This window comes from Lissotriton vulgaris, chromosome 5 (assembly GCF_964263255.1).
Source record: "Lissotriton vulgaris chromosome 5, aLisVul1.2, whole genome shotgun sequence".
In the NCBI taxonomy this organism is placed as follows: Eukaryota; Metazoa; Chordata; class Amphibia; order Caudata; family Salamandridae; genus Lissotriton; species Lissotriton vulgaris.
This window is the reverse complement of record NC_141693.1, coordinates 76,928,300-76,953,381: the sequence shown is the minus strand read 5'-3', so window position 1 is coordinate 76,953,381 and position 25,082 is coordinate 76,928,300.

The window sequence follows — 25,082 nt, the reverse complement described above, 5'->3', positions numbered from 1 at the left end:
GACAACATGATAATAACAGGTGACTTCAGTATGAACGTAATCCAAGGACAGGAGGGAAACTTAGTGAGCTTTATACAGCCCAGACATGACAATCGAAGCAGAGAAGATACCATGGGGAAGAAATGCACAGCAACATTGGAAGACCTCTTTCTGCACACGTTAAGCGGCAGGGGCCCCTTGGACAGACCAGCAGCTTTTACGAGTGTCACCAGGAATACAGGCTCACGATAGACTTTACGTTAGCAGACCCCGATCTGTTTCCCCACATAACAGATTTCCACACCCTGGAATGGGTTGAAAGCGATTATTACCCCCAGATCTTCACATTATCTATCCCCCCAAAAGAGTTGGAGCAGGCAAATCCTCTAAAATTGAACACGAATTTTGGCTCCCTGTAGCTCAGCGCTGCATCTTCAAAACGGGTTGCAAGATATTTAAAGCGTTGCACTGCAAAAGCCCCAAATTTATCGAAAAACTAATTACGAAGCATGTCCAATCCCGTAATCTGCGCTCAGCCCACCAAGGCCTCTTACAGACACCATCTTTTAAACGCAAGCGCTCTGCGGCTGCAGATTCGGAACGTTGGCCCCACGGTTGTGGAATCCCTCTCGAGATCTGGTTTTGCCCGGATCTTATATCATTCAGGAAAGCTCTAAAGACCTGGCTTTATCAACAAGCATACTAACAATCCTGCACGCTTTAAAACCCTGGTCACGCCCTCTGTCCTTCGATAGCGCCAGGAAACTAATCGGTGTCAGTGCGCTTAATAAATCATTATTAACATAACATAAAATAACATAACATAACATAACATAACATAACATAACATAACTCTTCAACTTACAATGATTAAATTGGAACGAAAAAAACATCACCAATTTAATGGAGACATGCCGCTCACTGCTAGCACAGCCAGTAGAAGTTTAATACACAGAAAAGGCTTGGGAGTCCTTCGTAGACAACATCAACAAAACATACCAAATCAAGTACAGAGGCCACAAAAAAAAAAAAAGGGAAGAGGGATGTGGTATATGCCAAAAATTAAGGGCAATAAAAACGCGGCTTAACACTCATTTAAGGTCAGTTTCGAACAAAGGACCCCCAACTGTCGCAACAGACTCTCATATTAGAACATTTTAAAAAGGACCTAAAACATGAAATCAGGGTGGCCAAGCAAATATATAAGGAATACCTTTAGACCATCATACTCCATGCTATTAAGCTGAAAAATCCTAAACCGTTTTGGGCAAAAATAAATCTCATGCTAAAAGGCAAACATCTGCAGTTTAACTCCGATATGACAGATCAAACCTGGAGTGCCCACATTGATGCAACATACAACACCAAAATGGACCTGCGCACAGATAGTATAACTGACATCTCAACAGAGCTCAAACTGACTTTCAGTTGGAGAACAATACCAGAAGCCGGGAGTCCTAGCAAGAAAAAAGGATCACCTCCCACCTTCAGTCTGCCTCAGTGGAAGCCTCAGCCGTGGATCCTAAAAAGCCATCACAAATTAAACCACAACTTACAAACAGAGAAACCTATAAAGAAAAAAGTGAGCTAGCTATTCTGGAGCAAATAGATGAAACAGAGCAGATAACTCCAAAGCAGGTTCTAACCACAATAAACCACTTGAGATCAGACGGGTCTACAGAACGCTTTGTTTAGGCAAGATCACACGTTTTGGTTTAGCTTCTTATCCGCCTTGTTTTGCAACAGCTTAAGGACCGGGAATATCCCCGATTCCTGGAGGGGTAGCATCCTTCAACCGATTCACAAATCAGGGACACGCTCAGACCCAAACAATTAAAGGTTAATAGCCCTAATAGACGTTGAGGCCAAGATCTATGCATTCAACCTACTGGTAGACCTGGAGACCTGGGTCAAGAGCAAAAACCTGATTCCAAAGATACAAACAGGATTCCGTGCCCGCATGGCCACCCTAACAAATTTATCAGCACTAACACTTCTAGATTTTGACAACTCTAACATCCTCTATACATGCTTTCTAGATCTTACAGCAGCTTTTGATAAGGTGCCAAGAGCCAAACTATGGGCCAAAATGAAAGCTTGGGGTGCCCCCTAACCTATTGGGAGCAATCATAAACTTTGATTCGCATACCTGGGTCCAAATTAAAAAAAGGGACGGTCAGCGCCTAACAAAGAAATTTCCAGCAGTAAATGGGTTACAACAAGGATGTGTGTTGGCTCCAAGCCTGTTCAACATCTATACTGCCAACCTAGAGAACAACCTACGTATAATCCACGGTGACCCACCGAAATTGGGAAAAACATCTATAGCGAGCCTGCAATATGCGGACCATATGATGCTTCTTTCTCAAACTCCACTTGGCTTACAACGGCTGATTTCCCAACTCGCGCTGTATATCTCGCATGCTAATTTAACAATAAACCTAAAAAAATCCAATGTCCTATGCTTCTCCAGCACTCGTAAAAAACAACCAAAATTTGTTTGGAGGATAAATTCCTGTACTCTAAATAGGTGGATGAATATAAATACTTGGGTGTTCTACTAGATCGGCATTAAAGTAAAACATCATTTAGATCTCGGTAAAACTAAATCAAAACAACTACAATTCGCCTTCAAAACCATACAGAAAAAAAACGAAGTGGAAGTTCAACCATTCACCTACTAAAGGTGGTAGCAGCAAAATGTCTGCTCTCTATTACATATGGCTCGGAAATGATGAACACCAAGGATTCTAAAATAATAAATCTCGCCCAATCAAGATTCTTAAAAAAACTGTTCTTAATTCCGCGCCATATTTCCCAAGCGCAAATACACCTGGAATACGGATTAACAAACCAGATACAGGACAGACAAGATGTCTTGGCCAAATATTACTGGCGAATGAGGGCAGCTGAAGACAACACGCTATCCCATGACTGTTTGGAGGAGGTCGAAAAACGAGTTAGGCAGACCAATTCCACATGTAAGACTCTTAGGCAAGCGCTTCTATCGCTAGATCTGGAGGAAACTTGGCCTTCACCAATGTCATACCTCGCTTTTAAACAAATTACTAGCAAAGCCATTAAACAAACATCGTTGCAAACAGATAAAGCATTAGTGGCTGGCAAAAATCATGCCTGGATTGTGATGCCAACGTACAAACAACTGAAATAACAATCCTATTTACAAGAATGCTTCAGAGATCACTATAAGAGGAAACTAAGTTTACTGAGATTGGGGTGGTTCCAATCAAAGTCCTCACCCCAAAATGGTTACAGACTTGGCCATCTCTGGATTGTCGATACTGTGACAAGGGAGAAAAGTCGCTATTACACCTATTATGTATCTGCCCGGCCTTACACAATTTAAGGAAGATCCCCTGAGGCCAGTCTTAAGGGAAACACAAGTCAGGACATGCAGAGCTGCCGTGATAAAATGCCTCAGTAGGTCTTCGATCCAACTTTCCTGCAAAACGATAACATTCCTGACATTTGCAGCTCAAGAGCTCGAAAAAAAGCCTGCAGCAAAACAGGAACAGGGACATGTGTAAGTAAGTAATAGCTTTATTCGATAAAAACATATCATAAAAGCATTTACACATCTTTAAAAAACATTTTTGACGACAATCATCACATAAAAACATTTCATATACAAAACAGCAAATTGGGTGGCTACACTCGGTCACTGGATTAACATTTTTCTTGCAGTTCTTAGGCGCCAAGCCCAACCCAAAAATTTTGCCATACAGGTTGAAAAGAGGGGTCTAGGATCTGTACGTAGAATACGCAGGGCTTCTAAGTGAGAGCGAGCTCCCAAGCTTCTGCAAATAGGCTTCAACCACCTACATCTCGGGGCTACATAGACACTACATTCGAACAACATATGGGGCACAGACTCTACCCTTAAATCGCAAAAGGGGCAATAGGGTACAGTTTGAGCGGGCAGTTTCCAAGTGGACGTGAACTCACATAGTGGAAGTACCCCCAACCTAAACTTGATGTACAATGCTCTGTCCCTTGGGCTCTGAATGGTGTCTAGATAAGGTTCCCTTAACGGCAACTCCTTGACTGACAGAAACAGGGCTACAGATTTACAATGGTTTGTACTTCGGGCCCTCTCACCGTCCACCCATGCCCAATAAACCTTCTTTAGATATTGTTTTGAGGGTGCAGATTTGTTGGACCAAGCCTCGCCTAGGCCCAGATTGTATAGCAGCTTTTTGACCTCCCTGAGCCAGATGATCTTATGGGAACCTGATAATGACAAAATGTCATTCAAGGCGTCTGCGTAACTACTTAATTCCTGCTTGTTCCAAATTCTGGACCATAACAGGAGTGGGCGTAGTTTCGCTTGGTCGCAGATTGCCCGGGTACCTGCATCTATCAGTAATGGGATTGTTGGCGTGCTGTGGGGCAAACCCATTAGGTCTTTATGGAAGTTGTTCTCAAGATGGGCCAGAGTGTCAACTTTTTGAGTGCCCCACAACTCAGCACCGTAGAGTGCCGCGCTTACAACCCTTGCCCTATAGATATCTAGGGGAGCCCCAATAGGTTTTGATGGTGATGCTCGCTGCTCCTTGAGCAGCGCACCTACCACCCTTTTGTGGGTAAGGAAGACTTTTTGATGGTGTGCCTTCCAGCTCATGGTATCACTGATGCGTATGCCCAGATAATCAAATTCTTTCACACGATCAAGTGGGACAGAATCCAGGACCGGGGGATAAACAGATTTTTTTGGCGGGTTAAGAACTAAGAACTTAGTTTTACCTATATTTATGGCCAAGCCCCTTTCATTGCAGAAGGTTTGAAAGCTGGAGAGCAACGATTGGATGCCCATTGGTGATTTCGAAATTAGGAGGGTATCGTCCGCGAACAGAAGCGTTGGGATCTTCCTACCAGCCAGGGTGGGTGCATCTGATGGTTGTTGCAAAAGATGCTCCACCACTCCGTTGATATAGAGAGAGAACAGAGTGGGGGCAAGCACACATCCCTGGCGGACGCCTCTGTCCACGGGGATACGAGATGTTTTCTCTCCCTGTGCACCCCATCTAATTTGGGCGAAGTTCCTATCATGGAATTTTACAAGCAGTGACAGCAGATAGGGGGGGAGGCCTAACCCATCGAGGACGTTCCATAGAAGCGTGCGTGGTACCAGGTCGAAGGCAGTCCGCAGGTCAATGAAGACTAAATACAGACTGCCCCCTCCCAGCACCACCACTTTCCAATAGATCATTAGAAGGCGGAACGTCTGCTCGATTGTACCCGTACCTGTTCTGAAACCTGCTTGGAGATCTGATAGGATATGGTTATCGTCTGCCCACTCGATGATCCTACCCAATACCACCTTTCCTGCTACCTTTTGAGAAGAATCTAGTAAACTAATTGGGCGGTAGTTTGCTGGGTCGTCCCTGGAGCCTTTTTTAAAAATAGGTACGACCTCAGCGCCCCTCCATGAGTCGGGAAAGACTCCACCCAACATCACTTCGTTCAAAAGCGAGGAAATTAATCTACTCCAAGGAGATGGATAGTTTTTAATTAGGTCTCCTGGGATTCCGTCTGGTCCTGCTGCCTTGTTCGGGACAATGGATTGGATTGCTCTTACTACTTCTGAGTTAGTAAATAGGCCATCATAGCATGGGGGGTTAATTGTAAAGCCCGTGGGCGGGCAAGCTACCTTGGATGGACCCGAGGGAGCAGAGTACAATTGCGAAAAGTGGTCAAACCATGCCCCCCCTGCAATATTACAAGTTAGCTGCTGGTCAATGGGCTTTTCCCTAGATCTTAGTAGGTCCCAAAACCTCTTGGCATCCTTCCTGGTACTGGCCTCTACTAGATCTCCCCAGAAGTTAAAATCATAAGTCTGTTTAGCTTCAGTTATGATTTTTTTATAAAGTTTCCTGGCAGCTCTAATAGCAACCGCATCTTTAGTCTTTAATGTCTCAACAAGATCCTTCTTGGCCTCACGACATTTTTGAGTGTACCATTTCTCTGACTGTTTAGGCAAAGATTTTGGGGGACCCCTTCGAGTGGTTTGGGGAACAATAAATAAGTCACTTAGTGCCAGTACAGTTTCAGTGAATAGAGGTAGGATCTTATTATCGTTTTGGCTTGAAGGGCTCATCCGGGGCTCCACCTCTTCCAAGATTGCCCCGGCATGGGCCATCCTTGTCTCGTCGGCTGAAACTTTTGCCCATTTTAAGCGCCTGCTACAATTTGTGGGGACCACTTCATGAGAGGATTTCCACTTGTGGCCGGTTAATCCTTGCTTTCCAGCCTGCCAAGGGGATAGAATAGATAGCGATAAGGGGTTGTGATCGCTATCGACCGACACTATAACCTCCATATCTAGATGGTATTGCCAAAGATTGTAATTGAGCATGATGTAATCAATCCTAGACGTGTGGTCTTGTCTATTATAAGTGTGGGCACCCATATGGTCAGATTTGGATCGGCCATTTGTCGGTCGCAAGTTGTGCTCCATGCACAAGGCATTGATCTCTATTGCGTTTTGCGACCATTTGGGAATCGGGTCAAGATTCAGAATCGGAATACCTCTCCTGTTATCCTCCTCAAAAGTGTCCAAGATGTCTTCGCTAGCCAAAGGCTCAAAACAGCAGTTGAAATCCCCTGCAAGCATTATATGGGAATCTGCATCGCAGGCAGCCAGGTTGCCGTTTAAACCTGTAGATGGTAAATGGGATGCACCGCCTTTGGCACCCCTCAAGTAGATGTTGAAGATTTCCATACTTCTTCCCCCTTTGTGTATTACCGTTAGCCACTGGAGGTCCGAGGATTGGGTGTTTCTTTCTTTTACCCTGTAGCCTAAAGCAATACTGATCCATATAATAAGTCCACCTGACGGGCGACCTTTGGACCCTTGTTCCTGGACTGCGGGGATAAAAAAGGTAGTAAATCCCACTCGGTGTCTTGGCTCCAAGCACCAGGTCTCCTGTAGAAGGCAGATATGGAAGGGTGCTAGAAAGTCGTTCCATTCGGGGATGTCGAAATTGCGGCCAAGTCCAGCCACATTCCAAGATAAAATTTTTAGGACAGAGTCGGATGGTGCGAAGACTCTGGTGGGGTCAGTAGGCATAGGCAATGGGGAAACAATAGCACCCCCTGGTTTTGAAGGCATCACAAGTGGCTCAATTTTAGGGAGATCGAAAGACACATAAGGGGCGAGGCAGGTGATATCCGACTGCTCAGGAGTAGTAGGTACAGAAAGGGTCACACAAGGCGGGGTTGGCCGATCTTCCCTTTTGCAATTTGCTGTTAAATCCAATGACATTTCCACCCCATCAACCCTTGCGTTGTTAAATCGTCCTGTTTCGCTTGATGCAGAATCAGGAGCAGTACAATCGGTGGAATAATGCCTTTGCGAAGTTAGGGATACCCTTCGCGTTTGCTTGGCTACTTGCACAGGGAGTCAATCCACCTCCTCCAGACCGCCGAATCTGTTATAAGTGGAGAGGCCATTCCAATGTAGCAGGGTCTCCCTGTGGCCCCTGGAGTTATTCGGCCGTTGGTGATGCTGAACCAATGTCCAATTGTCCCCCTGGTTATAGCTAGGTCGGGGAGGATAGAAAAAGGATAGTTGCTTAGGTTTGACTAAAGAGTCATCATTGCTGGGCCAACTGCAAATGTGATGCGCCGTGTGGGGATCCTCGAAAGTCACTACTATACAGTCCCCCGGACTGGATTTCAGCGTAGGCCCTACCCAGGGGGTTCTGCGAACCATCAATACCCTACTTCTTCTACCATTGGGGATTGGTCTATTGACATTCAACCAGTGCATTATTTTATTTTTAAGCGACCAGTGATTTTCGAATTGGCCGTTGCCTAACGTAGGAACACCCGTCAAGACAACAACATAGTCGTTTGCCTCTGGGGGAAGGTCAATGTAGCCACCTCTAAAGTTGTCTTTGGCTGGGAGGGCCTGAGTTTCAATAGGAACCGGTCTAATTACTGTTTCGTGTTTAGGACGTTGCGAGTTACAGGTGGAGCCTCGTGTGGAAGGCTTTGGTTTGACACGAGCTTGTTCCACCGTAACTGTCCTTGGTTTAGGAACAGGTTTTATTGTAAGTGGTACTAAGGAGGAAGCTGGATTAGTTTGTAGTGCGGTGGGTTGTGGAATTGGGTCAGCTGCAATAATGCCCTGGTTTTCCAGACTTTTCAACCCAAGAGTGGCCAGCGCAATAATGCTCTTCTCCATTTCTAACAAGCTGTTTTCTATCCTTGATAATCTGAGGTCCAAAGGAGACAAAAGTTTTTTGAGTGTGTCCCAAACCACCTCTATAAATTCTTTATTGTTCTTGGTTAGCCCGTCTGCTTCAGGGACCTCGTCTGTTGTGGTATTCAGGAGGGAAATAGATGGATTTTCTCCCTGTCCCTCACTACATGGCTGAGTATTAATGGTAAACTCAGCTCCCGCATTAAAATCTGTGATGTTATTCGTGGGCAGATTTTTTGGAACTGCAATTTTCGCTTTCTTACGAGAATAAGCTGAGCGAGAATTGCGTTTCCTCTTTGGCTGTTTGCCACTAGGGATATTGTGAGTCAAATTCGGGAGAGATACAATGGGAGCAGGGATGGGCACACTACGAGGTGTTAATGGGGTATCCTCAACCTTGCTTCCTGTATCAAGTGTGGGGATGGCCGGGGTAGGTGAATTGTGGATGTCTACCTGGGCGACTATACAATTAGGGCGGGCTGGTCACTCAGGGGTAACAGAGGTGGCTATGTGACCAAGGGAGGATTTTTTGGAAAGTGCAATTACCTGAGACACTCTTCTTGCGGCATCTAGTTCTAATGAGACCCGGGACTGAAGCTTAGATATTTCCTTGTCTATAGCTATATTAGTGCGGGTTATAAAGTCATCCATGGGGCCACTGACTAGTGAACCACGTTTAGAAGATTTACTACGAGTTACCCTTGGATCCATGATATTAGAGCGCTGTCGCAAAGATAGATCTATTTACCCTCAAATAGTGATTTATCTACCCATACGAACTAACAATATTGAACCAAGAGGGGTAGGCCAGTCCAGTCCTCTTAGGCCTCGAACGGCCTCAAACGGTCCCGCCCTTGTCCCGGGCTTCTCCCGGCGCTACCGCGCAGCGGTAATAGCAGTGTCGCTTTATCTGACTATAGGGAAGGGGGAGGAGCAGACAGGGAGAGCGGCCCAGGTGTTCACAATTGGGTCTGGCAGGCGCTCCTGGGAACCGTAGTCCCTGCGCAGCGCCTGCACTCGCTCGCAGCCCCGCCTGTCACTCGCCTGCTGTTGCTCCCGGTGAAAGTTCTTCCAACGCCGGTAAGATCCCCCCACACGCAGCGGGACCCGCGGAGCGGGTTCCGCAAGAAGTAGGAAGGGATGAGGGCTTCAAGTGCTGTGGATGAAAGGCTCCGTCCTAGATGCTTCAGACCAAAGTTAGAGTCCCAAATGCTGCCTCCAGCACACGAGTCTTGTGCGCAAGGGAGGGGGAGGAGCAGACAGGGAGAGCGGCCCAGGTGTTCACAATTGGGTCTGGCAGGCGCTCCTGGGAACCGTAGTCCCTGCGCAGCGCCTGCACTCGCTCGCAGCCCCGCCTGTCACTCGCCTGCTGTTGCTCCCGGTGAAAGTTCTTCCAACGCCGGTAAGATCCCCCCACACGCAGCGGGACCCGCGGAGCGGGTTCCGCAAGAAGTAGGAAGGGATGAGGGCTTCAAGTGCTGTGGATGAAAGGCTCCGTCCTAGATGCTTCAGACCAAAGTTAGAGTCCCAAATGCTGCCTCCAGCACACGAGTCTTGTGCGCAAGGGAGGGGGAGGAGCAGACAGGGAGAGCGGCCCAGGTGTTCACAATTGGGTCTGGCAGGCGCTCCTGGGAACCGTAGTCCCTGCGCAGCGCCTGCACTCGCTCGCAGCCCCGCCTGTCACTCGCCTGCTGTTGCTCCCGGTGAAAGTTCTTCCAACGCCGGTAAGATCCCCCCACACGCAGCGGGACCCGCGGAGCGGGTTCCGCAAGAAGTAGGAAGGGATGAGGGCTTCAAGTGCTGTGGATGAAAGGCTCCGTCCTAGATGCTTCAGACCAAAGTTAGAGTCCCAAATGCTGCCTCCAGCACACGAGTCTTGTGCGCAAGGGAGGGGGAGGAGCAGACAGGGAGAGCGGCCCAGGTGTTCACAATTGGGTCTGGCAGGCGCTCCTGGGAACCGTAGTCCCTGCGCAGCGCCTGCACTCGCTCGCAGCCCCGCCTGTCACTCGCCTGCTGTTGCTCCCGGTGAAAGTTCTTCCAACGCAGGTAAGATCCCCCACACGCAGCGGGACCCGCGGAGCGGGTTCCGCAAGAAGTAGGAAGGGATGAGGGCTTCAAGTGCTGTGGATGAAAGGCTCCGTCCTAGATGCTTCAGACCAAAGTTAGAGTCCCAGGGACATGTGGATATTTTGCAGCCGGACCCAGATCTTTCTTGATGCTCCTTGCAGCCTCATCTCCTCCCTCTTCCCTTTTATTCTAAGTCACTTTCAGTGCTTTGAGACAGGGGGGACCAACACACTTAATCAAGCACAAGTTCTAACGCGTGCTGCATCCTTGTTATAACAGTCATTGGTTGGCCCCAATCTTCTAATGTGAGGGCCATCCTTCCCCTTTTTAGAACTGTTTTTCTGGTTTTTACCTAGCATGTACACCTGCGTAATGCTGTCCTGCACACGTAGGCATGTCTCGCCTTTTTAAAGTGCTTTTCCTGTTTTTACTCATCTTGTACATTTAAAAAGTGCTTTTCCTGTTTTTACCCATGTACATTTGTGCAATGCTGACCAGCACGTGGGGGGCATGTTTTACTCTATATGTTGTTGTTTACCACACGGTGGTATGTTCCACAATTTTATGATTTTAACAAATCAAATAAAATAATTTCTTCTTCCGAGGTGAAAAGGTACGTTGTTCCAGGACTTAGCAGTGAGGGGTTGTATGGCAGAACAAGGCATGCTTTTACCACCCATGCCATTACTCCGTAGTCTTTACAACAAATGAGTCTTTGCCACACATTCCTTAACCATGCATTTCATTACAGCGGCATACTTAGGTAAAATTCTGGACTTTGGAGCGGTATAATTTACTATTACGACTCCAGTCTGCGCAACAATAGGGAAAGCGTTGGACTTTGCAGTCCAACATCGCATTCCCTAAGGCATGTCATTTTAACGATATGCGCCATAAAGGAATGTGTGGTAAAGACACATTCATTGTAACGTCCGCATTGTAACTGCGACGTGTGGTTTGGCCATCAGGGTAAAGGCTGTTTACTGTTGCTTTGGCGGATGGGGGAGGTGTGTGCGAGGGAGAGGGATGGGGAACACAGGTGTCTGGAGGGTGGTGGAAGTTCATGCAGTGGCTGATGTACATTGGTCCTTGTTTGTGAAGGGCATTGTGGGTGTGGATCAGCATCTTCAATTAGTATCCCTTCTGAATGGGGATCCAGTGGAGTTTCTTGAGTTGGGGGTGGGAGGTGGAGGGGGTGGGGGGGCTGGTCCCGTTTGGAAAGACAGAGGATGAGTGATCATTTTGTTTACCATCTGCTCCAACTGCGCTTTTCACGACTCCCACGTGTATTCAACAAGGACCCCCTGAAGATTCGGATACAATAGTTCCTAGGCCAGGGAAATAAACTGTATGACAAAAAACAACCTAGGCAACTCACATCTAAACATTATATTATATTGATGGACAACATGGCTACAATTACTTAGGAAAATATATGTCTTTTTATTATAAATCATGTAAAAACACAACATACAGATAATTTAAAACAAGGTGAACATTAAACATCAGTAAAATCTTGTCTTATCTATTGAATGTAAGACACACATATATTTGTGACAATAAATGACAACACATATGAAAACAATTAAAAAACTGGAAGTGGCAATTAGTGTCTCTACGCGCGTTTCGGCGAACCAGCGCCTTCTTCTGGAGTAGCCACACAAGCTAACTACTATTCAAGATTATGACATCATAGTTGATTAGACGCTTAGTTGATGCCCAGATGAGTTCTGGTTAGGTGATGTTATCCTTATATTCTATAGAAATGGGTTAATAAATCCCGCCTGCCGGATAGCTCATATAGATCAGTATTTGGTGGGTCTTCAACTTTCTTCGTTATTCCTAGATTTTTCGATGTATTTAAAAGATCTCTCTGCCCAAAATTATTTAGCAGAGCTCTTTAGCGGTGAAAAATTGATAAGGAAAATTCCCTTAAATTTTAAGGGGATGTTCAGATAAAGATGGTTGGTTTTTTGAATACTCCAAAGATGATTGGTAGTATGGTTAAAAGATCTCCCTGCCCGAAAGGTTCGGCAGGGCTCGTTGTAGATAGTAGGGTAAACGTCCCTATCGATGAAACATTAAAAGATCTCCCTGCCCGAAAAATACAGCAGGGCGCGTAGTAAATGATGAAATGAAATCGGCGTCCCTGTCTAAATAGTCCAGCAGGGCGCGTTGTAAATGATGAAATGAGAAGGGCGTCCCTGTCTTGATGTAGACAGGGGACTCAGGACGTCCAGAGGCGGGATGGCGGCTCAGCAGCAGCGAGTGGCGTCTTGCTCGTAGGATAGCTATCCTACGAGCAAGACGCCACTCGCTGCTGCTGAGCCGCCATCCCGCCTCTGGACGTCCTGAGTCCCCTGTCTACATCAAGACAGGGACGCCCTTCTCATTTCATCATTTACAACGCGCCCTGCTGGACTATTTAGACAGGGACGCCGATTTCATTTCATCATTTACTACGCGCCCTGCTGTATTTTTCGGGCAGGGAGATCTTTTAATGTTTCATCGATAGGGACGTTTACCCTACTATCTACAACGAGCCCTGCCGAACCTTTCGGGCAGGGAGATCTTTTAACCTGCCCGAGCGTCTTGCTCGTAGGATAGCTATCCTACGAGCAAGACGCCACTCGCTGCTGCTGAGCCGCCATCCCGCCTCTGGACGTCCTGAGTCCCCTGTCTACATCAAGACAGGGACGCCCTTCTCATTTCATCATTTACAACGCGCCCTGCTGGACTATTTAGACAGGGACGCCGATTTCATTTCATCATTTACTATGCGCCCTGCTGTATTTTTCGGGCAGGGAGATCTTTTAATGTTTCATCGATAGGGACGTTTACCCTACTATCTACAACGAGCCCTGCCGAACCTTTCGGGCAGGGAGATCTTTTAACCATACTACCAATCATCTTTGGAGTATTCAAAAAACCAACCATCTTTATCTGAACATCCCCTTAAAATTTAAGGGAATTTTCCTTATCAATTTTTCACCGCTAAAGAGCTCTGCTAAATAATTTTGGGCAGAGAGATCTTTTAAATACATCGAAAAATCTAGGAATAACGAAGAAAGTTGAAGACCCACCAAATACTGATCTATATGAGCTATCCGGCAGGCGGGATTTATTAACCCATTTCTATAGAATATAAGGATAACATCACCTAACCAGAACTCATCTGGGCATCAACTAAGCGTCTAATCAACTATGATGTCATAATCTTGAATAGTAGTTAGCTTGTGTGGCTACTCCAGAAGAAGGCGCTGGTTCGCCGAAACGCGCGTAGAGACACTAATTGCCACTTCCAGTTTTTTAATTGTTTTCATATGTGTTGTCATTTATTGTCACAAATATATGTGTGTCTTACATTCAATAGATAAGACAAGATTTTACTGATGTTTAATGTTCACCTTGTTTTAAATTATCTGTATGTTGTGTTTTTACATGATTTATAATAAAAAGACATATATTTTCCTAAGTAATTGTAGCCATGTTGTCCATCAATATAATATAATGTTTAGATGTGAGTTGCCTAGGTTGTTTTTTGTCATACACTTTTCACGACTCCCAACATGGGTTCAGAACCGGTTACAGTACCGAGTCAGCATTAATAGAAATGGCCGACTCTGTAAGATGGAGACTGGATGAAGGATCTAGAGCGGTGTTGGTGCTGCTCGACTTGTCGGCAGCATTCGACATCGTCTCCCACCCAGTCCTTCTCGACCGACTTCGATCTAAGGGCATTCAAGGTAAGGCACTGGAATGGCTTACCTCCTTTTTAAAAAACCGGACTCAAGCGGTATTCACCCCCCCTTACACCTCGGCTAACAACCCTTGGAAGTGGGGCGTTCCACAGAGCTCCTCACTTAGCCCCCTCCTATTTAATGTCTACTTCTCCCCTTTGGCTGAGATCATCGCCCAATCAGGTATAAAATCTACTTCTTATGCTGACGATATTCAGCTACTGTTTGCTTACAATAACCCTAATCAGTCCACCTTCGACCCCTTAAAGAACTGCCTCAACAACATAGCCCGTTGGATGGATGACAACTTCCTACGGCTTAACGCCGATAAAACTGAGGTCCTCTTCTTCTACCAATCCTCCCCCCTTGACTCCAACCTTTGGTGGCCCCCCGAATTAAATACACCCCCCTTGCCAAAAGAATCCGTGAAAAATCTTGAAGTTAGATGGGACACCAGTCTTTCATTTCATAAACAAATACAAATGGTATCTGCTGCATGCTTTTCTAAAATCAGAATGATCAAAAAATTCATTAATTTTCTACCCAATAACACCAGAAGAACAATCATCCAAGCACTGATTATGTCCCATTTGGACTATGCCAACGGCCTCTATATTGGACTCGCCTCCGGTCTTTGCTAGCGACTTCAGATGGTACAAAATGCTGCAGTCCGCCTGGTCTGCGGCATCTCCTTGCGTGATCACATTTCCCCTCATAGACGACGTCTTCACTGGCTTCCGATTAAACAAAGAGCAGAATTCAAGGCTTTAACCTTGACCCATCGAGCTGTTAGGGGCAAGGGTTCTACATATCTCTCCTCCTCCCTCCGCCCCTACAGCAACACCAGACTCCTCCACTCCAGTTCCCAAAAATTCCTTGTTATCCCTAAATTCAAAAAAGTACGCTCAAGAGGCAGAACGTTTCAAGTAGGTGCCACTACCCTCTGGAACAAACTCCATCAATCCATTCGACTGATTCAAGAAGAACTTCCATTCCGAAAAACCTTGAAATCATTCCTATTCTGTTAAACTCCATTAAGAGCCATAAAATCAGCATACTCCCACACAACGAGCGCCGGGACACCCCGTTGGGGTAGCCGTGCGTTATACAAGACACACTAAATAAATAAATAAATAAATAAATAAATAAATAAATAAATCTGCTTAGACTTGAACTTTTGAGGGGTACACACATGACACTGTAATGCTATTCAAGTGTCTTAGATAACTAGATAATTTGTGGTGTTTTTCTCTGGCAGCAGCACAGGCTGGAGGAGGGCTGTCATTAACCTACATGGATTTTCAGGTTTGGCTTGACATTTCGGTCGACTATTACACCTATTTTCCGAATGATTGTACCACAGGCAATTTTGGCTTTGTGTAAACTTTTCAGATTGCCTACAAATATTTTGCGAAAAAAGGTGTTTACCATTGTAACCATGAAGACTATCTAATCTTGTGTAAGTTTTACTTCTGGTTACATTGTGTTGATTTTCAAGTTTGTACCCTTGATAATCAATGATTTTTAATCAATATAAAAAATCAGATTTTTTGAACATACACACCTATGTTTCGCTTATCTGTTCTCTAACTTTTATATCCTTACACAAATGGTTGATTCATTGATTAATTAACAGAATTGTTTTTGGATTACTCCAACTGGAAGAGTCTTTCATAGAGCTTACCTGAATGTAATTTTGTATATGTCAAAAATATACATTTGAACAAATCCCTTGTAGGCACACTTACCCGCTCACTTGAATGCCCTAGCCTCCAAGGGTCTATTGGGTTTCCCATTTTCTGAGATAGCGTTATGAGAAAGCCAGTAGGACTGACCTACTTATTGTAGAAAGCATCAGTTAAAGACAATAGGCTTTTAAGGATGGATTGTTATTACATTGCGCTCAAGCCTGTAGGCAAGTACTTGTTATATGTAATTCAGAGGTTACTGTAGTAGGCAAGGACTTGTGCTAGTGATCTACATGGACAAACAATGGGGATAGAAGATATGCACTTTAAGAATAATCCTTATGAGGCTCTCTTAGGAGCTAAGGATGTCATTTTAGGACTGTACGTCCGATGGTTGCCTGGTGGGAAAACCTCTGCTCTGAAGAAGGCCTCAGTTGTTTACGGTGATAATTCATTGATAACCGCTATTGGCCGGATTGGTTCACTAGGTAAAAAAAAATTGGCCACCACAGGTATTATCTGTGTATTATGAAAAGTTAAGATAAACACAATAGGCCTGACATACTGATTGTACAAAGCATACATTGAAATCAAAAGGCATTCAAGAGTGGACTGCTATTTCTCTGTATTAAAGCTACAGACAGGGATTTTGACAATCAATATGTCAGATTAATTTTACAGGGATGATTTTGCTGCTGGTTACTACCTCTGACAAACGCTAGGGGGAGAAGATTTGCACTGTAATAATTCTTGCTATAATCTCTTCTTAGATGTCTGACAGGATCTTACAATAAAAAGACATTACATAATACATCCATTAATATAAATATATATCCATATAGATACATTGGGTCAGCTCTGTTCTGCCGCTGGTCTGTCAGTCATTTAGACTCTGCTTCCATCCATGACAGCGTACTGCATGGGGTAATGGATTGGCCGGTTTCAGTCATTGGCTCTTTTGTCCTGTGACTGATGGTATTTGGTTATCATGCGTACACATCCGCCTGGAAATGAGTGCCCATCAGTATCAGGGCTGGTTGTTCAGTCCTTTGGTTTTGAATGTTTTCCTTTTATAGTTTAATGTTCACTTCTTTACTTTCCCTCTTTTCATTTCATTGTTTCTTAAGAGGACATTACAGCTCTCCGGGCAGTGCTAACAAGTTGCTTGTTTGCCGCTCATTTTATATGCTGAGCGCCACATTCCACGCAACCACCTTTACTAAACTAGTTCATTATGGAATGATGCTGCCTACATCATATTATTTTAACATTCCAATGTGGCCAATGTATCGGTTCTAAGTGTGACAGCCACGCATAAACTTTAAAACAATGAAATACTATTCACAATACCTTTTCAGGATGGACACCTGTTGCTATGTTTACTTTTGCTATTACAAACATACGCCCACCGTATATAGAAGGCATTTCGTTTTATTGTTTCTACTTTTATTCTTTTAATTTATCTTGTATATCAGATGTTCTTGAGTTTGTGGTTGTGTAATAGGGTGGATGGAAGGATGAGTCCGTGGATTGATGGATGGATGCTTGAGTGCAAAGAATAGCAACAGAGTGCATGTATGGTGAATTATTGGGTCTACAGGCATTAGTGACCTATTGGCAGTGCTAATGCTGGCTTAATAAGTCCGTTCACTTTTCTTCTATTCTCCACTTCCCGTGACTTCATTTGGGCTAAGATGCCTCGGAGTGAACTTTGGACTCAATACTTGTATCACCTCCCAGGTGACAACATGAGATCTATTAGTAAGTAAATGAGTAATTACATTTATAAGACACACAGTACTACTTGTTTGTCGATGAGTGATATGGACAACGTAGACAAAAGGATTTATGAGCATCACTGAGGATGGGGATACTGAGAAAGACACTGTGATGATGCATTCAGACTGAGTCTAGGGCTCCAGAGTTCCAGGGCTTCCTTTGTCTTCATGTCTTACCCGAATCCTTGCTGTGCTCAGGCCAATCATCACTTTTTTCCGTAAAGGTTGCAACCCCCTGGAACTCTCTCCCCCTAGGTTTGCGCTCAGAGCAATGCCTTCTGTGTTTTCGTAAACAACTGAAAACTTTTCTCTTTTGTTAAACCACTGTGTCTATCTCTATCTTAATTTGTTACTTTGTTTGGTGAAGCTCTGGGATGCTCCAGGGTAACCATGCGCTATACAAAACTGTTTTAATAATAATAATAATAACTGCTAGGAATATATCTCTGTGGTAATCAGTATTCTCCTTAGGAAAGCAAAGTGCTTTGTGGGACACGTAGTTTTCTTTTTTCGATGTTGCTTTTGTCAAAAAATGCTACCATGCAAAGTCCTGGTGGGTAAAAAGGCAGATAGGACGTTGGCTCAAGGTGTCACTGATGACACTTGTGGACCTATCAGTTGTGAACTTTGCATGCTGAGATTGATAACATTTTTAACTTTCTAATTTTAACAAAGTCTCAGAATGAGCCTCACTGTTGCCTAAACAGTGAGAGGCGTCTGATGGTGGAGCCCATGACATTCAGATGCTTGGCAGCTCTGAAAAGGTGACACAGTCTGTGCTCAAGGATTATTCTGGCTGTGGTGATTCTGTTGCTTCTATAAACATCGCTGTCTTCATCCCCGGGCACACAGCCCTGCCGCTTGGGGATGAAGATAGTGATGACGTGTACATTGGATGGTAATTCTTGTACGTCATGTACAGAGGAGGATTAAGACAGGGTTGCAAGAATCCTCATGCATAATAAATAAGGCTAGTTTCGGAGAAAGTAATCGACATTTGTCACGCATGTAACTGTGCAAAAGGGCACCACTGGAAACGTTATTATGGAAAAGGCAGGACAGTGGAGGCAAGAAGCTGCTTTTCTACACGGGTCTAACAGGGAATAGAACAAAAGCAGCGCTAGGATCACTTTCAATCACTTTGAATGTGATGCGGTGTCTCTTCCTTCTGATCACAAGAGTGCAACGACTTCACACGTGTAATGCGGTCATGAGGAGGACGAGCAGCATCAGTCAATCACTTTGCGCTCTTGTAATATAGAGATAGCTGTTTTTTTATTTCAAAACTTTTTTATTAAAGAATGCAAAGAGTACAAAAATAAACAAGAAGGAGACATGGAATAATGTACAGATGTACACAAAGGATACCTACGTGAGGTTAATCTGGCCTGAATTACATATCATGGGGAAATAAAATATAACAAGTCATGGTCAGCAAAACACACATTCGATATACAATGAACAGGTTATCCATGTGTTAAATGTTACTCCTGTGAAAAAGAAAGAGAAAGAAAGAAAGAAGGAAAGGAAAGGAAGAAAGAGAGGAAAGGAAAAGGAATATTACATTACGTTAAACAGCATCAGCATAACGGACTACAATAAACTTGGGTCAAATTAACAGAATACAGAGCCAAGACAAAATACCAATAATGGACATAGACGAGGTGTGATTCAGGGGATATACCCAAAACGAGTTCAGGGCGGATCGTAACATGTCTTCCTTGAGTCAAGTGAACTCCAGAGTTTGGTGTGAGGTTTTCGCCAAGGTGAAGAGTGGAGGACGTCATTATCCGCACCTCTCAAGGAGGTCAGCCATTCCTGCCATATTTTGAAAGAGACATCAGAGCACTTTTCCATTTGCTCAAAATGATTTTACACACAAGTGTGAGCATGAGACCTAGTAGGTGTCTATTGTGTTCACTTGGTATTCTCGGATCAATAGCCCCCAGTAGAACATATGCGAAATCTCTGGGCGGCCGATAGTGGAATATTCGTTGAATATAGTTAAAGATCTTATCCCAGAACGTTTGGAGAATTGGACAATGAAAGAACATGTGGGCCAGGTTACCAGAATGGGATTTGCAATTCCAGCAAAGAAGGCTATCAAGGAGTTTAAGCTTAAAAAGTTTGGCCGGGGTCCAATACGATCTATTGATCAGCATAAATTTGGTTTGGGAGAGTATCAGGGATATTTTGCTGGTAAAAGGTGTGAGGTGAATCCTGTCCCAATCGAACACAATATTAGGGGAGTTAGTTTCATTCTCCCAGTCTAGTTCGCACTTCCTATGAGCTTTCTGAGGCATGGGGGAAAGAATTTTATAAACTATCAATACCATATGACCTAGAGACATGAGCAGTGATAGTTTACTGCAGAGTGTAGGTGCGTGTGGCAAGATGGCTCTGGCAGAGACAAGGGCTTTGAGACGTAGAAACCTATAAAAATCAAGTGGCTGGAGATCAAACTGTGTCTGTAAGGAGGCAAAAGTTAGAGGTGAAGACCCATCGTAAATATCCTTCAACAAGTTCAGCCCTTTCTTAGACCACTCCTCCCAGAAGAGATACTTGCCTTCATCCTTAAAGGCCGGATTAAACAAAACGAAGTTAAGTTGGACTTGGAGAATTTGGTTTTAACTTTGCAATGCCTCTCTAGGTTAAGAAGAGCCCGTTTAGTGTTAAGAAAGATATACTTGGAGTGAGGGAACACCATGACATCCATAGACATGATGTCGGAGAGCGGAAGATTGTCAATAATGGATTTCTCGACTTGGACCCATATAGGAGTGTAGTCCTGTTGTGCTTGGAACCAGTTTGCCCCTTGCTTACATAGGTAAGCCGTCTGATAGCATCTGAAATTTGGTAGACCCACACCCCCCTTTGTCTTTTGGAAGTTGGAGTTTCCCCAAGGAGATTCTTGGTTTCTTTCCCTTCCACAAAAAGGTATTAAAAAGTTTATATATGTTGGTGAGGAAACCATCGGAAAGTAACATAGGTAGCATACTTATCAAATAATTGACAAGGGGCGTGATCATCATTTTCAGAGTTTCCACTCTGCCCCACCAAGATAGAAATTTTGGGGACCAGCCATCCAATAGGGAAGATATCTTTTTATGGAGGGAAAGCTCATTGATTTTGAGAGTGCTAATTAAATCTTTCTCAAACTCTATACCTAGGTATTTAAAACTCTTCGGTTGCCAGCATAAGCCCGAACTCCCTAAGACGCTCTTGTCACCTATATTATTAAGTAGTTTAACCTCTGTCTTATCCTTATTAAGCTTATAGCCGGAGATCGATAGTTCCAAACTAGGGAAATATTTAGACACCTGTGAGCTCCCTTCTCTCTCGACGGAAGATCAGATCGAACTCAACCGTCCCATATCTTCTGATGACATCGACCAAGCCATTAAATCTCTAAAAACCGGGAAAGCACCTGGCCCTGACGGGTTCAGCGCTACATTCTATAAAAACGTGTCCTTTGCCCTGAAGGAGCCTCTTAAGGACCTATATGAACACTTCACATTAAGTGCCCAAGTTAAAGGCACCCGTGCAGAGGCTATCATTGCAGTTCTCTCTAAAGACGGGAAAGACTCGACGTCCCTGAAGTACTACAGACCGATATCTTTGATCAACCTCAACTGTAAGATTTATACCATGATACTGGCCAAGATGATTCAAAAGGTCTTGCCCCAACTTGTTCATCCATCGCAGGTAGGGTTCCTCAAAAATAGATTATCCAGCGATAACACACCAACACTTGCGCACTTATTAGAAAAAGAGAAGTTGCCTACCTCCCCTACGGTGGCTGTGACCTTAGATGCCGAGAAGGCCTTTGACAAGGTCGACTGGTCTTACTTGGAAGCCACTTTACAGAAATTCAACTTGGGGACCAATTACATTCGTATGGTGGTGGCCTTATACTCTAACCCATCGGCGAGAGTAAGAGCAGGCGGATGTCTGTCGGCTTCATTCGAGCTGAAACAAGGCACGAGACAGGGCTGTCCCCTCTCTCCCTCCCTTTTTCTCTTAGCAACTGAACCCTTACTTTATTCTCTACGGAATAATGATTCAATCAAAGGTATTTGTTTTGAAAATCTCAATGTCAACATTTCGGCGTATGCTGACGACGTTTTGGTGGTTTCGGAGAACGCAGACCTAGCAATCCCGGCTTTGATGTCCTCCATTACAGACTTTGCAGAAGTATCAGGCTATAAGCTTAATAAGGATAAGACAGAGATAGATGTTTTTGGTGCCCCTCCCTTCCATGACTGCCTTCTCGAAATATTCACTCGCGATCACCTTCCAACAGAGGCACTCCTCTCTACACAGCCCTGGTCTCACACACATTGCTTTTGTTTTATAGCGCTACTCATGCCATCGCTAGGGTGTCCAAGCACTTTACATCACTCACATATTATACAGAGGATGTTAGATTTGGGGGTCTCTAGTTGGCAGAGGTAGGTACCTTTGTATAAATAGGGACATTTGCGTTTAGTCAGGGTAAGGGGGTACACTCCTAAAATAACCCCAGCTCACCCCCTTGGTAGCTTGGCAAGAGCAGGCAGGCTCATCTCAGTGTGTACAGCATTTGTGAACACATACAGTAACGCAGTGACAACACTACAGATGAACATCACACAAGATGTAGTATGAAAATAAGTATTTTTATATAGACTTAATACAAGACACAAAAAACGACAAAAATTCACAATACTGTACTTTAAAAATGGTAGAAATAGGTTGGTTCGCTTAAGATGGTAAATGCAACACTGAGTTCAATGTACCTTTGGATGCGTAACGCCATACAACGAAAGTGTTGCAGGGAAGGTGATGCGTCGGTTCCGTACACGCAAGAACTGTTATGCGTCAGGTCCCTACTGCTGCGTAGGGGATGCGTCGGTTCTTCTCTGCAAGGGGAGGTGATGCGTCTGTTTCATACTGCATTTCTGTGGCGATGCAGCAAGCAACACAGTGATGCGGTGAAGATCCGGTGCAATTAAACAAAAATGGCGTCTTCTTGATGTGACACGATGCGTGCAAGCCCGATGGCCGTGCAGCGACTCAACGATTCTTCTGAGCCGGAAAGGCCCTGCGACACGCTTCTCCGGTGATGCGACGGCGTTTGCTGTGACGGCTAAACTTTTCTCCGGTGATGCGAGGTGCTTCGGCGATGCAACAGCGGCGACACCCTTCTTCAGTGATGCAACAACAGCGGCTGCGGCGGCGACACGCTTCTCCGGTGCTGCAACGGCGTCTGCTGCGATGGCAACACTCTTCTCCGGAGATGCGAGGCGCTTCAGCGAGGCAAAGCGACAGTGGCGACACCCTTATTTAGTGATGGAACAACAGCGGCTGTGGCGGAGACACGCGTGTTTTTCATGAGTCGCGCTTCCAGCTCCTTGCGACATACAGTCCCTCAGAAATCCCAGCACAACAGCAGGCACTTCAAAAGAAATCTGGGGAGCTGGTTGGTGAAGTCTGTTGTCCCTGAGACTTCAGCAGGAGGTAAGCTATCTCAAGCCCTTGTAGGTCCTTTACAAGTTGTTTTGAAAGTAGCACCAAGTCCTTTCTCCTTTCTTTGGCAGTCAGGCAACCACTGCAAGCCAATCCCCCAAACAGTACTCAGCTTAGGGATAGTCTACTCCTAGTTTCTCTGGATCCTCTCCTCAGCAAAGGTTCTTCTTGTTTCCCAAAAGTGATCTAAAGTTCTGGGGTTTGGGTCTTTTATACTCATTTTCCCTTTGTTCTCTGAAGGCGGAGAGGCCTTTGCCTAGTCCAAACCAGTTCTGGTCAGTCCTGGAACACTTTGTTGACAAGATTCCTTCTTTCTTTTCACAGTGTAGGCCAGGGACATCAGACGCACCACAGGAGGTGGAGCCAGCATTGTGAAGGCCATATTCAGGTCCCAGGTGCAACTCCCCGCACCCATCTACGTGCAGATCTCTCTATTCAGCCCTGTGCTGACTCACCCTTTCTCCTGGAATCCCCCAGCCCCTGTCACTCAAACGCCAGACCAGGAATACACAACCTAGCAGAGGCAGGCTTGGATAGTCAGGCAAGAAAATACCTAATTTTTTTAAAAAATTGGTATTTTCAAACACTTAGGGCCCCATTAGATTGTCCGCCCGCCACCCTATCGTAGAACAGGACCGTCCGCCATAAGGGCGGGGGTCCCGTGGGGGGAATTAGGATGTGCCCGCCACAGTGGCAGGCACATCCTGTAGTTTTTGCATTGTGGCGGGCGGTGGACTCTGCACCGCCCGCCACAATGTAAAAAATGCTGTTTTGCATTTGCATATGCAAAGCGGCAAGCACCGCGCGGTGCCTGCAGCTTTGCATATGCAAATGTGGGGGGTACCATAGGTACCCCCCATATGCCCCCCAGACAGTGGCGCCAACCTGGGGGCCCTGCAGGGGGCCCCGCAGCAATCACCGCATGCCTTTCTGTGGCGGCATTGCCGCCGCGGAAAGGCCTCTGCTTTATGCCATTGTAATATGGCTGGCGGTGTCCATTGGACACCACCACCATATTAATCTGTTACCGCCGTGGTCGCAAGCCGACCGCGGCGGTAAAGTGGCGGACGGTCTTTCCGTCCGCCGCTGTCCCCTCCGCCATCCTAATCAGGCGGAGGGGAACACGAGAGTGGTTGTCGGGCGGATTGCCTCCGCCTGGGTGGCGGTGGCCACCGCCACCCTGGCGGAGGCAATTCGCCCGATATCGGAATGGGGCCCATAATGTTCAAAACTTCATTAACATGTATCTTATCATTCAGACATACTTAACTCGAATTTCTACCTAGTTTCCTGCGTCAGTTAGGATTATAAATGTAATAATCAAAACTGCCCATTCTGGCCTATGGGGAACAGATAGCCTTGCAATAGTGAAAAACGAATACGGCTGTAATTTACTATTAGGACATGACACACACACACACCAGGGCATGTCCTACCTTTTACCTACCATGCACCCTGCCCCTGGGCCTACCATAGAGGTGATTAATATGCAGAAAAGGGGAAGTTTAGGGACTGGCAAGTGGGTGCACTTGCCCAGTCAGCATGGCAGTACCAGACTGCACACAGGCTCTGCAATGGCAGACCTGAGACACACTTTTACAGGCTGCTTCTGTGGGTGGCACAACCAGTGCTGCAAGCCCACCAGCAGCATTTGATATACAAGCCCTGGGTACACTCAGTGCACTGTACTAGGGTCTGACAAGTAAACCAAATCAGCCAATCATGGAATCACTAAACAATACATCAATTTACAATAGGGAGAGCATATGCACTTTAGCACTGATCAGCAGTGGTAAAGTGCCTAGAGTCATAAAACCAATAACAACCGGTCAGACAAAATAAAGGAGGAAGGCAAAAAGTTCAGGGATGACCCTGCAAAAAGGGCCAAGTCCAAGAGAGGCAATGAATCTTGTGAAAAAATCAGTCTACAGGAAATGTTACACAAACCAATGAGGATTACTGTTCTGTGATCAGCATGTACACTTTCTTTGCAGCAGGTATTTAAACCATCTGTGTTACTTTATGATGAGTCAAAACTATGACAAGACAAAACTCCCATCTCTCTCCAGTAGAAACATTAATCACCTGCGTTATC